The sequence below is a fragment of the Plectropomus leopardus genome, chromosome 13, assembly GCF_008729295.1.
Source record: "Plectropomus leopardus isolate mb chromosome 13, YSFRI_Pleo_2.0, whole genome shotgun sequence".
Lineage (NCBI taxonomy): Eukaryota > Metazoa > Chordata > Actinopteri > Perciformes > Serranidae > Plectropomus > Plectropomus leopardus.
This window is the reverse complement of record NC_056475.1, coordinates 32,197,533-32,209,454: the sequence shown is the minus strand read 5'-3', so window position 1 is coordinate 32,209,454 and position 11,922 is coordinate 32,197,533.

Genomic DNA, 11,922 nt, shown 5'->3' with positions numbered 1-11,922 from the left:
TGGTAGACTGTTTACTTTGGGATCATTCCCACCAAAACCTTCTTTTACTCCCTGCTTAAATGTTGATCACAAACACACTCCTCTTCACTCAGAGAGGGAAAGCCAATCTCCAGTTCATCCTCTGTCCCTGTATCATGTTGATGAAGGTGGAGGTTAGTTTGGGAAGAAGAGTTGAGGAATGAAGATGAAGAGTGGCCTAAAAATCTTGACGCGTGTTGGTCAAATGGCTGCAGTGAGTTCATCAGCGCAGGGTCATTTAAACACTGCCGTTATGCTGTTTGAATGAAGATGTAGATCTGAACCACTTTAAAGCAAAGTGACAAAACGCTTTTCCTAAAAAGCTGACTGAGTGTTGTTTTTCATATATATCACTAGAGGCCACTGTTCATTACAAAGTGCTGTGCTTTTTTTTCTTGCAAAAATGTATATTTTAATGGATTACATAATTTTCTTCACAAACAGTCCAGCACCATATCATTCCAAGATTTTGTATAAAATAATAATAATAATAATAATCATTATCATCATCATCACAATAAATAGAAAGACACAAATCTGTGTGCATAATATAATTCAAAAATACATTTAGTGATTTTGTTTCATCGTAACAATAATAGTGAATTACCTGCAGAATGATAAGATTATTGATTTCTTTCCTGTGTCCAAGTAAAAATAAGATAACTTATGTTTGCCTGGTGCTCTGTATATACAGCTAATGATGACATTTTCACCCTTTTCCCTGCAGATTTCATTTGTTATGTATTCAAGTAGGTTATCAACCACAGATGTCATACTATCCAGTACCATAAGTTCAATGATTTATCCACATGGCTACTCCTCCTCCACCCTTGTTTTGTCTGTTATTACACCATTAGTACCAAGGTTTAATTGGTGATGATAATTGATTATAACTGTCAGTGTTTTGGCTTACTTTGTTTATCTGTTTAACATTGTAAAAACCATGTGTTCCTCTGTATTGGTATTCATTTGACTGTTGAATGTTGTATGTACCTCAACACTGTTGAAAATGAGGGTTCTTCCTCAATGTGTTTACCAAGTCTTTAAGTAAGATATATGATAAAGTGTAGTGGAGTCACATTATAGAGAAGCAGTAAGTGAAAATGCTTGGATAAAGAACAATTGCAATTACACATACAGTACATGATTAAATATACTTTGTTACTGTCCACAACTATCTGTATGTTTGAATTAGGTTCCAAAATGAATGTATAATTTTCCGTTTATTCCTGCTGTCTTAAAAATGTTTAAAATCCCATGACACTAGGCCTATTTGTTGTACAATTTAAATATGTAGCGGCCAATGAACTCTATGATATTTAACTACTTGCTTGTAGTTAGCATTTTCACATCCACTGAAGCCGGAGAACTAAATCGCAGCTAATGCATTTCATTAGACTCCTGACTAGCAGATATGATGCAGCAGAGAAGACAGAAATGTGATCTGTCTCTCCACTGCTCTGTTTAAAGACTCCTTTAGCCCACTGTCATTGTTTTATGAGGGCAGCAGTATAGTGTGAGCTGGAATGTCTTCAGGCACCGCTGGTATTGTACAGGCAAGCAGACAACCATAACAAACAGGAAGCATACAGTGGGGGAGGGTCAGCAGTCCCTCTGATCCCTTACATAAGGCCTGCAATGGAAGTCATTCAGAGGCCTCTTCTGCCACCAGAGCCAGAGGTCACCAGTCATAACTCATCATGCATTCCTGTCTTTGTGTCAGCTCTTTGACGTCTCAGGCATCCCATTGTTTCATTTTATTGTTTGTAATCACAGATTAGTTCCTTTCAATTGCCCCATTATCTAAGAAAATAAGATATAGCATACCATACAAAAGGGCATGGCTTCAGAGCATGCATTAATTATCATTGTGAGATTTGTTTCAGTTATATCTGCTGTTGGCTAATCAATGGTTACAGCCAGCTGAGGTTTGTTGTTACTGAGTTTATTAAGTGGTGTTGGGGCAAGCCTCTGCCCTCTCTCTCATGTAAAGTGTGTTGCAGGCTCAGCCCCCATTGACACTCCCCTCTTTAGACTGCAACACATTCCTTTGACTGCTGAGTGCCTGCAACTCAAGATGTTATTTTTAGGAACTGCATGTGACAACAGCGTCTGTGCAAATATATATATAACTTACGTATAGTAAGTCAATTTAGCATGACACACCATCTCTTACATTGGTTTCAAAAGCTTTGTACAACCTTTGTATGTGTCTAAAATGCCACATTTTTAGAAATTATAACAAAAATATAAAAGGAACAGTAAGAAATGTACAACACGTAGGGAGTGATCTGTTCTTTACCATGTCACTATATGTGTGTAAAAACAAAGTCTGGCCTGTGGGGTGTGACATAGTTAACCCATCTTTCCCAGTGTGACATGAATAATTCCAAATTATAATTGACATGCGCTGTGATCTTCTCCTATTTTGTAAATGTCCATTGTAATGTCCATCCATGTATTCAAGGTTTTTCCTGCAATAGCCATTTCCTTGTAAGGGCTTTTTTACCTGCTACCAGCATGATAAATAATCTGCATATTTGTCTCTTTCCATCCATTTTCTTGAGGTATAAGTCCAAAAAAAAAGAGTTTTACTCTCAGGGCAGCTGGGATCTGAAAATGTCTTGTACATGCATTATGAATCCTTTTCCAAACATTTTTAATAACAGGGCAATCTCCATAGGACATGATAATGATCTGCATTTAGGTTTCCACATTTCTCCAGCAGGCTGGTGAGTTATTGTCATAGTGGGATTTCTGGGATGGTGTAATGAAGAACCTTATCAGACATTTTCCAACTGAACTCCATTCTTCATCAGATATGTTGTCCATTCTTCATCAGATACTCCCATTTGATTTTAACGTACATAGTTGAGTGATCTTTAAGGTTCAACAGCCCTTTATACAAACATGAGATAATTCCACCACCAATATTTGAACTGTATGCTTTTTTGAACAAGCCTATCAAGCTTACATTTGGTTCTGTTACAGGTTTCACCTTTCTAGTAACATAATGCCGAATCTGCAGGTACCGATAGAATCTTGTTTTTCTAATAAAAATTTGTCTTTAAGTGTTTCAAAACTAAACAGTGTCCCATCTTCCATTATATTGAATAGAACAGTTATTCCTTTAGAAATCCAATCTTTAAATCTGTTATCTAATTTATTTGGAGTAAAATCTGTGTCATATGCACACCATTTAAGAACTGTAATGTCATCCCCTAATTTATATTCTCTTTATCACAGTTTTCCATATTTTAAGTGTTAATTTTACCCATGGATTTTCAATATTAATGTAGCCCTGTAGGTTGCTGTCAGCTATGATTGCCTGTAAAGGAGTAGAGGATATTTTTCTCCTCAATATTTTTCCATTGGGCATCATATAATGGGTTACACCAATATATCATATATCTCAGTTGTGCTGCCCAATAATATTCTTTAAACAAGGGTAGACCCCATCCTCCCTTTTCTTTTTTGCTAGTTGTAAGGTTTTGAGGCAAATTCTAGGTCTTTTACCTTGCCATATGTACCTTGATAATATTCTGTCCAATTCATTAAATTGTTTTTGGCTCATTTCTATGGTAAAGGTCTGGAATAAATATAATATTCTTGGAAGTACGTTCATCTTGACAGATTCAATTCTGAGCTGAGACTTAAGAAAGTGATAAGGTTCCATCTTGTTATATCCTCCTTGATTCTTTTATGTACAGGTGAATAGTTATGCTCTAATAGCTCTGTAATATCTTTTGATAGTATAATGCCCAGATATTTGAGACACCTTGTTTGCCATATCAAAGGGTATCTACTTCTTACCTCATCTGGTGGACTGTAATTGTATGAAAGCAATTGTGTTTTATTCACGTTTATCTTATATCCTGATAATTGCCCATATTTTCCAAATGACTGCATTAATTTAGGTAGACAATTTGTTGGTTGTCCTAGGTAAATTAGAACATCGTCTGCCTAGCAGGCCAATTTATGTTCTGCCCCATGAATTGTGATACCATTTATTTCTTCATTTTGTCTTATGTATTGTGCTAATGGCTCCAAATATAATGCAAAAATGGTAATGGTGTCATGTTGCTTGAAAGTACTTTGTTAGTTAGTCAGCAGCCTAGTCTCATTTGTTTATATCCGTAACCATAGCAACCTTGAACTAGTGCATTCTGGGAAAACAGGAAATAGGAAGCGGCCATGCAGTGATCAGCCACATGTGATCTCTCAGCTTGCTATACTGTTGTTAGCATTGGAATTTAATTGTATTTTGTATATTGTGTTGCAGTTTCACAATATGCCAAGTAAAACTTCATGGAAATGAACCATCGGTCTCCTGGAGTTTCTTCGGTGTGTTTAAGCTGAGTGGAACCTAGTCCATGACAGTGAAAAGACGGCAATAGAGCTAACGAGGGACACAAAGATTGCCATTCTACGGAGCAACTCAATAACAAGAGATAAGCAGCTAACACCACAGCTTCGGGACAGCTTCACATTAGCTTTCTTCTCCTGATACTGAAAACGCAGTGAGTCCCTATGTCACAACGTAGCAACAGTAAAAAAGAAAATGAAGATAACCAGTCTGAGGCTGTACGCTCAAGGAGCAGTCGCTCATCTGGTTCATCGTCCAGCACAAAGATTAGCATGGCCATCGCCAAAGCAAAGGCAAAAGCCGAAGCAGCACAAGCTAGAGCGGCACATTCACAAAAGGAAATTGAACTTAAAGTAGAACAAGCACGTATTCAAGCCAATCTTGATGCGTTAAATGATGAAAAAGAAAAAGATGCTGCCATAGCAGAGGCTAATACTCTCGTGGCCAGTTTACAAGATATGGGCTTTGAAGTACGCAGTGAGGCTAACAGCCTGGTTCTCCAATCCGTCAAAGACGAGCGCGTCGCCGCCTACGTGTCGGCACAAGCCAGCCTATGCAGCAGGGGTTTATCAGTTGTAAGAGGGAGCGACAATGCTTCGCTAACACTTCATTCTCCACCTTCTCAACCAACCAATGTTATCCCTCATCCACTCAAGGCAAGTCAAACGCAAGCTGCTGCTCCCGCTGACATTAAGCCACACCAGGTTCCTCAGGCCTTTCAGACCAGTGGAGCACCGCCACAACAAAGGTTCAATCAGCCCCTTAACTCCTTTCCAGATCCTCAGCTTTGTGGAAGACGTCCGCAACAGAACTTCAAACAGGAACCTTCATCTCCTGCGCATCAGCCTGTTCACAGGACGTCTTATGAAGCTAGCCATGACCATTCTGCACCCACTGGAGACCTCATCAAATACCTTGCTCGCAACCGTCTGGTGACATCAGGCCTCACCACATACGATGACCAGCCAATGAACTATTGGGCCTGGAAATCATCATTTCTGAATGCTATCGCCAATTTAGACATGTCCGCCGCAGAAGAACTCGACCTCCTCACCAAGTATCTGGGGAGACAGTCGGCAGAACAAGACGTATAAGAACGGTCAACATCAGAAATCCAGCTACTGGACTGTACATGGCATGGGGGCGCCTCGATGAAATATACGGCTCACCAGAGGCCGTCGAACAAGCTCTGTTCAACAAACTAGAAAACTTTCCAAAGGTCACAACAAAGGATCCACAGAGACTCAGTGAGTTAGCCGATCTCTTGTCAGAGCTACAAGCCGCCAAGGAAGACGGCTACCTCACAGGCTTGTCGTACTTGGATACCTCTAGGGGAATTAGGCCTATCATTGAGAAACTCCCATACAACATACAAGAAAAGTGGCTTTACTTCGGTACAAGATACAAACAAGAACATGCTGTTAGTTTCCCACCTTTCTCTGTGTTGGTAGACTTCCTCTCCTCGGAAGCCAGAGCTCGCTCAGACCCAAGCTTCAACCTCCTCACACAAATTCCTGTAGAAAGAAAGAGTAAGTCGGAGAGGCCCACTAAGACATCTGTGTATGTTCACAAGACGCAGGTCTCAGGTGCTACTAAGGCTGAGTCTAGAGAAAGTACAGAACGAATCGATCCAAACAAACACTGCCCTCTGCATAAAAAGCCCCACCCTTTGAGGAAGTGCAGAGGTTTCCGTGAGAAGAGCATAAATGATCGCAAACAGCTTTTGAAAGAGCATTACATCTGCTTTCGTTGTTGCTCCTCCACAGAGCATCTTGCGAAGAACTGCACCGCAGAGATAAAATGTACAGAGTGTGAGAGCACCACTCATGTGACGGCACTTCACCCCTATCCACCTACCTGGAAATCTAAGTCGTCCCCTTTCACTTCAGAGGATGGCGGGGAGGAGGACAAAGCGGACGACCAGGAGGTCAAGTCGACGTGCACATAAGTATGTGGTGAAGGATTGAGCGCCAGAGCATGCGCAAAGATCTGCCTCGTCAGCGTGTTCCCGAACGGACGCAGGGAAGAGTCCAAGAGAATGTACGCCATACTGGATGAGCAGAGCAATCGCTCCCTGGCACGGTCAGAGTTCTTTGAGGTCTTCAAGATCTCTGGGGGCTCCTACTCGTATACACTCAAGACCTGTGCGGGGCGTACAGAGACGGCGGGGAGGAGAGCAAGCGGTTACACTGTGGAGCCAGTGGATAAGAAAGTAAGCATCCCTCTGCCTACACTCCTCGAGTGCAACCAAATCCCTAACACCCGCACCGAGATCCCTACGCCAGACGCAGCTTACCATCATGCCCACCTGAAGCACATCGCCGACAAGATTCCGCCTCTGGATCTGGACGCCCAAATACTCCTCCTACTGGGCAGGGACATCCTACGGGTCCACAAGGTCCGAGAGCAGATAAGTGGCCCAGGAGATGCACCGTTTGCTCAAAGGCTTGATCTCGGATGGGTCGTCGTCGGTGACGTGTGCCTTGGAGGTGCTCATAGACCACTCGAGGTGAGAAGTTACAAAACAGCCATCCTAGAGAATGGTCGCGCAAGTCATCTTCAGCCATGCAACAACCACATCATAGTGAAAGAGGTATTTGGGCAAGCACCTAAACATCAACATCTTCCAGCACCAACTTCCACCTGTGGCTCGATGACGCTCATTGGAGTCTGCTTGGGGCAGACCGTCTTCGCTCGTACTCCAAACGACCACAGACTCGCTCCATCCATGGAAGATTTGGAGTTTCTGAGGATAATGGAAGCTGGGTGCTATCAGGACGACTCCAAAAGCTGGGTCGCACCATTACCCTTCCGGTCGCCGAGACAGCGGCTGCCTAACAACAGGAAACAAGCGTTCGACCGTCTTGTCTCACTCCAGCGCTCATTGGAAAGACGACCACAGATGAAAGCTGACTTCCTAGAATTTATGGAGAAGATGTTCGAGAAGGCACACGCAGAAGTTGCCCTGCCATTACAGCCTGAACAAGAGTGTTGGTATCTGCCCCTGTTCGGTGTGTATCATCCGAGGAAGCCGGATAAGATCCGTGTAGTCTTCGACAGCAGCGCATCATGTGAGGGAGTATCGCTCAATGATGTTTTGCCCTGACCTTAATAATAGCCTGCTAGGTGTCCTTATGAGGTTCAGGAAGGAGCAGGTGGCGATCACCGCTGACATCGAACACATGTTCCACTGCTTTGTCGTGAAGGAGGACCACCGTGATTTTCTCCGCTTCCTGTGGTATAGGAACAACGACCCTACCTCTGACATCGTGGACTACAGGATGCGGGTCCACCTTTTCGGAAACAGTCCCTCGCCCGCCGTTGCAGTGTACGGTTTGCGATGGGCAGCTAAGGAAGCCGAGGCTAACTATGGCAGCGACGCAAGAAGATTCGTCGACCGTGAGTTCTACGTCGACGACGCTTTAAAGTCCTTCAGCACAGAGGAAGAAGCCATCAGCGTCCTTGGGCGAGCGCAGAAGATGCTTGCAGCTTCTAACCTCAGGCTACACAAAATTGCTTCAAATCGACCTGCAGTCATCAAAGCATTCCCATCCGAAGATCAATCCAAGGATGTCAACAGCCTAGATCTCTTCATTGATGATTTGCCCATCCAACGCAGCCTTGGATTGTCCTGGGATATGTGTACAGACACCTTTATGTTTCAGATTGAAGACGACTACAAACCGTTCACCCGCAGAGGGGTACTCTCAACCGTGAACAGCCTCTACGATCCGCTGGGGTTCCTCGCACCCGTCACGGTTCATGGAAGACTGATACTCAGGGAACTTACGCAAGCAGAGGACTGGGACTCGCCTCTTCCCAAAGACATGGAGATCGAGTGGACTAGATGGAAACAGTCACTTCAAGATCTAGAGGGTCTCCAGATACCTCGTCCTTACACGTCTTTCTCCACCTCAGGCGCTCTGAGAACAGAACTCTGTGTCTTCGCAGACGCATCAGTCAAGGCAATAGCAGCTGTGGCCTACATCAAGGTGACAAGCCACCAAGAACAGACCGAGGTTGGCTTCGTCTTCGGGAAGGCGAAGTTGGCCCCTCAGCCTGGCTTGACTATCCCAAGACTCGAGCTCTGTGCGGCAGTGCTCGCCGTTGAGATCGCCGAGATGGTAGTCACAGAGATGGACACAGTATTTGACAACATCACCTACTACACAGATAGTAAGGTTGTATTGGGGTACATTCATAACCAGTCAAGGAATTTTCTATGTCTACGTACACAACAGGATCCAGCGAATCCATCAATCACCTTGTTCTGGCCAGTGGAAGTACGTTCCAACGCACCTCAACCCAGCTGATATCGGGTCAAGAACTGTGACACCAGCTCTGCTTAGCAGCACAACTTGGCTCAAAGGACCAGCCTTTCTCCATGATGCATCTTTGCATTCAGCTGAGCTTCAAGAGACTTACAATCTTATTGACCCTGACACCGACTCTGAAGTTCGTCCTCAGGTGGTGACAAGCCTCACTCAGGTTACCAGAGACGTGATACACCCACAATGCTTTGAGCGTTTCTCCAAGTTCAGCACTCTCCTCACAGCCGTAGCGCACCTCATCCACATAGCTCGTTCCTTCGCCCACTCTACCCAAAGAGGATGTCAGGGGTGGCACATCTGTCGTCCTACAGAAGAAGAGCTACTGAAAGCCAAAGTGTGCATCGTGAAGAGCGTCCAGAATGAGTGCTACACAGAGGAGCTGAAATGCATCAACTTGGGAGCCAACATTCCATCCTCAAGCAGCCTGTGGAAATTGCACCCCACCTTGGACCAAGATCATCTCCTTAGAGTAGGAGGCCGGATTGGACAATCAGGTCTGAGCGTGAATGAGATTCACCCCATCATCATTCCTGGCCGCCATTATCTTGCAACCCTGCTTGTGTCACACTATCACGAAGCAGTGAAACACCAAGGGAGACATCTGACAGAAGGTGCCATTGGAGCAGCAGGGTTCTGGCTGGTGGGAGCTAAACGCTGCATCAGCAGTCTGCTTCACAGATGTATCACTTGTAGAAAGCTGAGGGGAATGACCAAACATCAGCAGATGGCAGCCCTGCCAGCAGAACGGCTACAAGTAGCACCTCCTTTCACCTACGTAGGTGTCGACGTCTTTGGACCATGGGACATCGTCTCACGCCGCACGAGAGGAGGAGTCTCCAACTCTAAACGATGGGCTGTCATGTTCTCATGCATGTGTTCAAGGGCAGTTCACATCGAGGGGATTGAGACAATGAGTTCCAGCAGTTTTATCAACGCCTTGAGGAGGTTCTTTGCAGTCAGGGGCCCCGCGAAGCAGATCCGCTCTGACTGCGGAACTAACTTCATTGGCGCCTCCCGTGAGCTGGAGATGGACAAGGCTAATCCAGGCTTCAACAGTGTGGAAAAGTACCTGGACACACACAGCTGCACCTGGGTATTTAACCCGCCCCACGCGTCTCATATGGGCGGCACGTGGGAACGAATGATCGGCATCGCCCGCCGCATCTTGGACTGCATGCTGCTTGAGCAGAGGAAGTCTCACCTCACACATGAGGTTCTGACTACACTCATGGCCGAGGTAGCTGCGATCATGAATGCTAGACCACTCATCCCTGTGTCATCGGATCCAGAATCGCCTCTCATCCTCACCCCAGCAATGCTCCTGACCCTTAAGACAGGTGCTGCACCTCCCCCTCCACCGGGCAGCTTTGAGGAAGCGGATCTCGTCAGAGAGGAGTGGAAGCGGGTTCAGGGCCTCGCAGACATGTTTTGGAACAAGTGGAAACTTGAATACCTCAAAACATTGCAGCTTCGGCACAAGTGGCAAGAAAAACGGCCAAGCCTCCAGGAAGGAGACATTGTTCTCCTGAAAGACAATCAGGCAAAGAGAAATCAATGGCCTATGGGCATCATCGCAAAAACCTTTCCAGGGGAAGATGGATTGGTTCGGAAAGTTGAAGTAGAGGTCGTCAAGGATGACACCAGGAAGACTTTCTCTCGACCTGTTACAGAAGTGGTTCTGCTTCTCTCTCCAAAGACTGATTCCGGTGAGTAATGTGGGTTCTTTAAAGACCCCAGGCGGGGAGTGTCATGTTGCTTGAAAGTACTTTGTTAGTTAGTCAGCAGCCTAGTCTCATTTGTTTATATCTGTAACCATAGCAACCTTGAACTAGTGCATTCTGGGAAAACAGGAAATAGGAAGCGGCCATGCAGTGATCAGCCACATGTGATCTCTCAGCAGTCTTCACCTTTCTTTCCTCGCCTTTCTTTATCCCCTTTTGGCTCAGGCAACGTCTTTTCACAATATGCCAAGTAAAACTTCATGGAAATGAACCATCGGTCTCCTGGAGTTTCTTCGGTGTGTTTAAGCTGAGTGGAACCTAGTCCATGACAAATGGTGACCATGCGCAGCCCTGTCTCGAACCCCTTTCCAGAGTAAAACTATTTGATAGGTACCCATTAACTTTTATTTTAGCAGTGGGCTTATTATACAGTGCCTGTATAGTTTTGATAATTGTATCATGCAGGCCAAATCTATGAAGAACTCGAGAAGAATAGCATGAAGAATTCACAGAGTCAAATGCCTTTTCCGCATCAACACTTTTCACTGCTGCTTTAATCTCATTTTTTTGAATATGGTCTATTATGTGTAGTGTCCGTCTTATATTGTCTTGTCTTTGGCGCTGTTGGATAAAGCCTGTCTCGTCATTATGGAAGTGAATAATCTATAACCCACATTAAGGACAGATACTGGTCTGAATGATCCACATTCCATTTTATCCTTGCCTTCTTTTGGTATAGCCGATATTATTGCCTCCTTCCAGCTTGAAGGTGTTTGTGCTTTTTTTAAAACCCAATTCATCATAGGGAGAATAATAGGTGTTAGTTCCTCTTTGAACTCCTTATACCACTCTGCCGTATAGCCATCTGATCCTGGAGACTTATTTAATTTGAGTTTACTGATTGCAGTTTTTAGTTCACTGTCAGTTATATCATCAGTCATTACTTTATTTTGTTCCTCATTCAATGTGGGCAGATTTAGGGAATCCAGGACGCTGTCAATTTTATTAAGGCTACCCCCTGGAACTTCTGAATACAGATTTTTGTAGAATACTTCAAAGGCTTCCAGAATTTCACTCAATTTGCTTTTTATAACATTCGTTTTTGGATCTTTAATCCTGTGGATTGTGTTTTCTGCTATTTTTTTTTAAGTTTACAAGACAGTATTTTCATAGATTTAGATCCACTTTCATAGTGCCTCTGTTTAAGAAACATGAGGTTTTTCTTGATTTCTTGTGTAGCCAGATTATTAATTTTGTCCCTAATATTCTTTATTCCTTCCAATGTCTTCTGCGTCATTTTCAGTTTATGTTTTCTTTCTAGTTCCTTCAATTTGTTTTGTAGATCCTCTAATGTTTTGTTTCTTATTTTTTTCTTATAAGAAGATATTGCTATAATTTTCCTCCTTAGAACAGCCTTTAAAGCATCCCACAAAATAGGGGGTGAAACCTCTCCATTATCACTGAGTTCCAAGTATAACCCAATCTC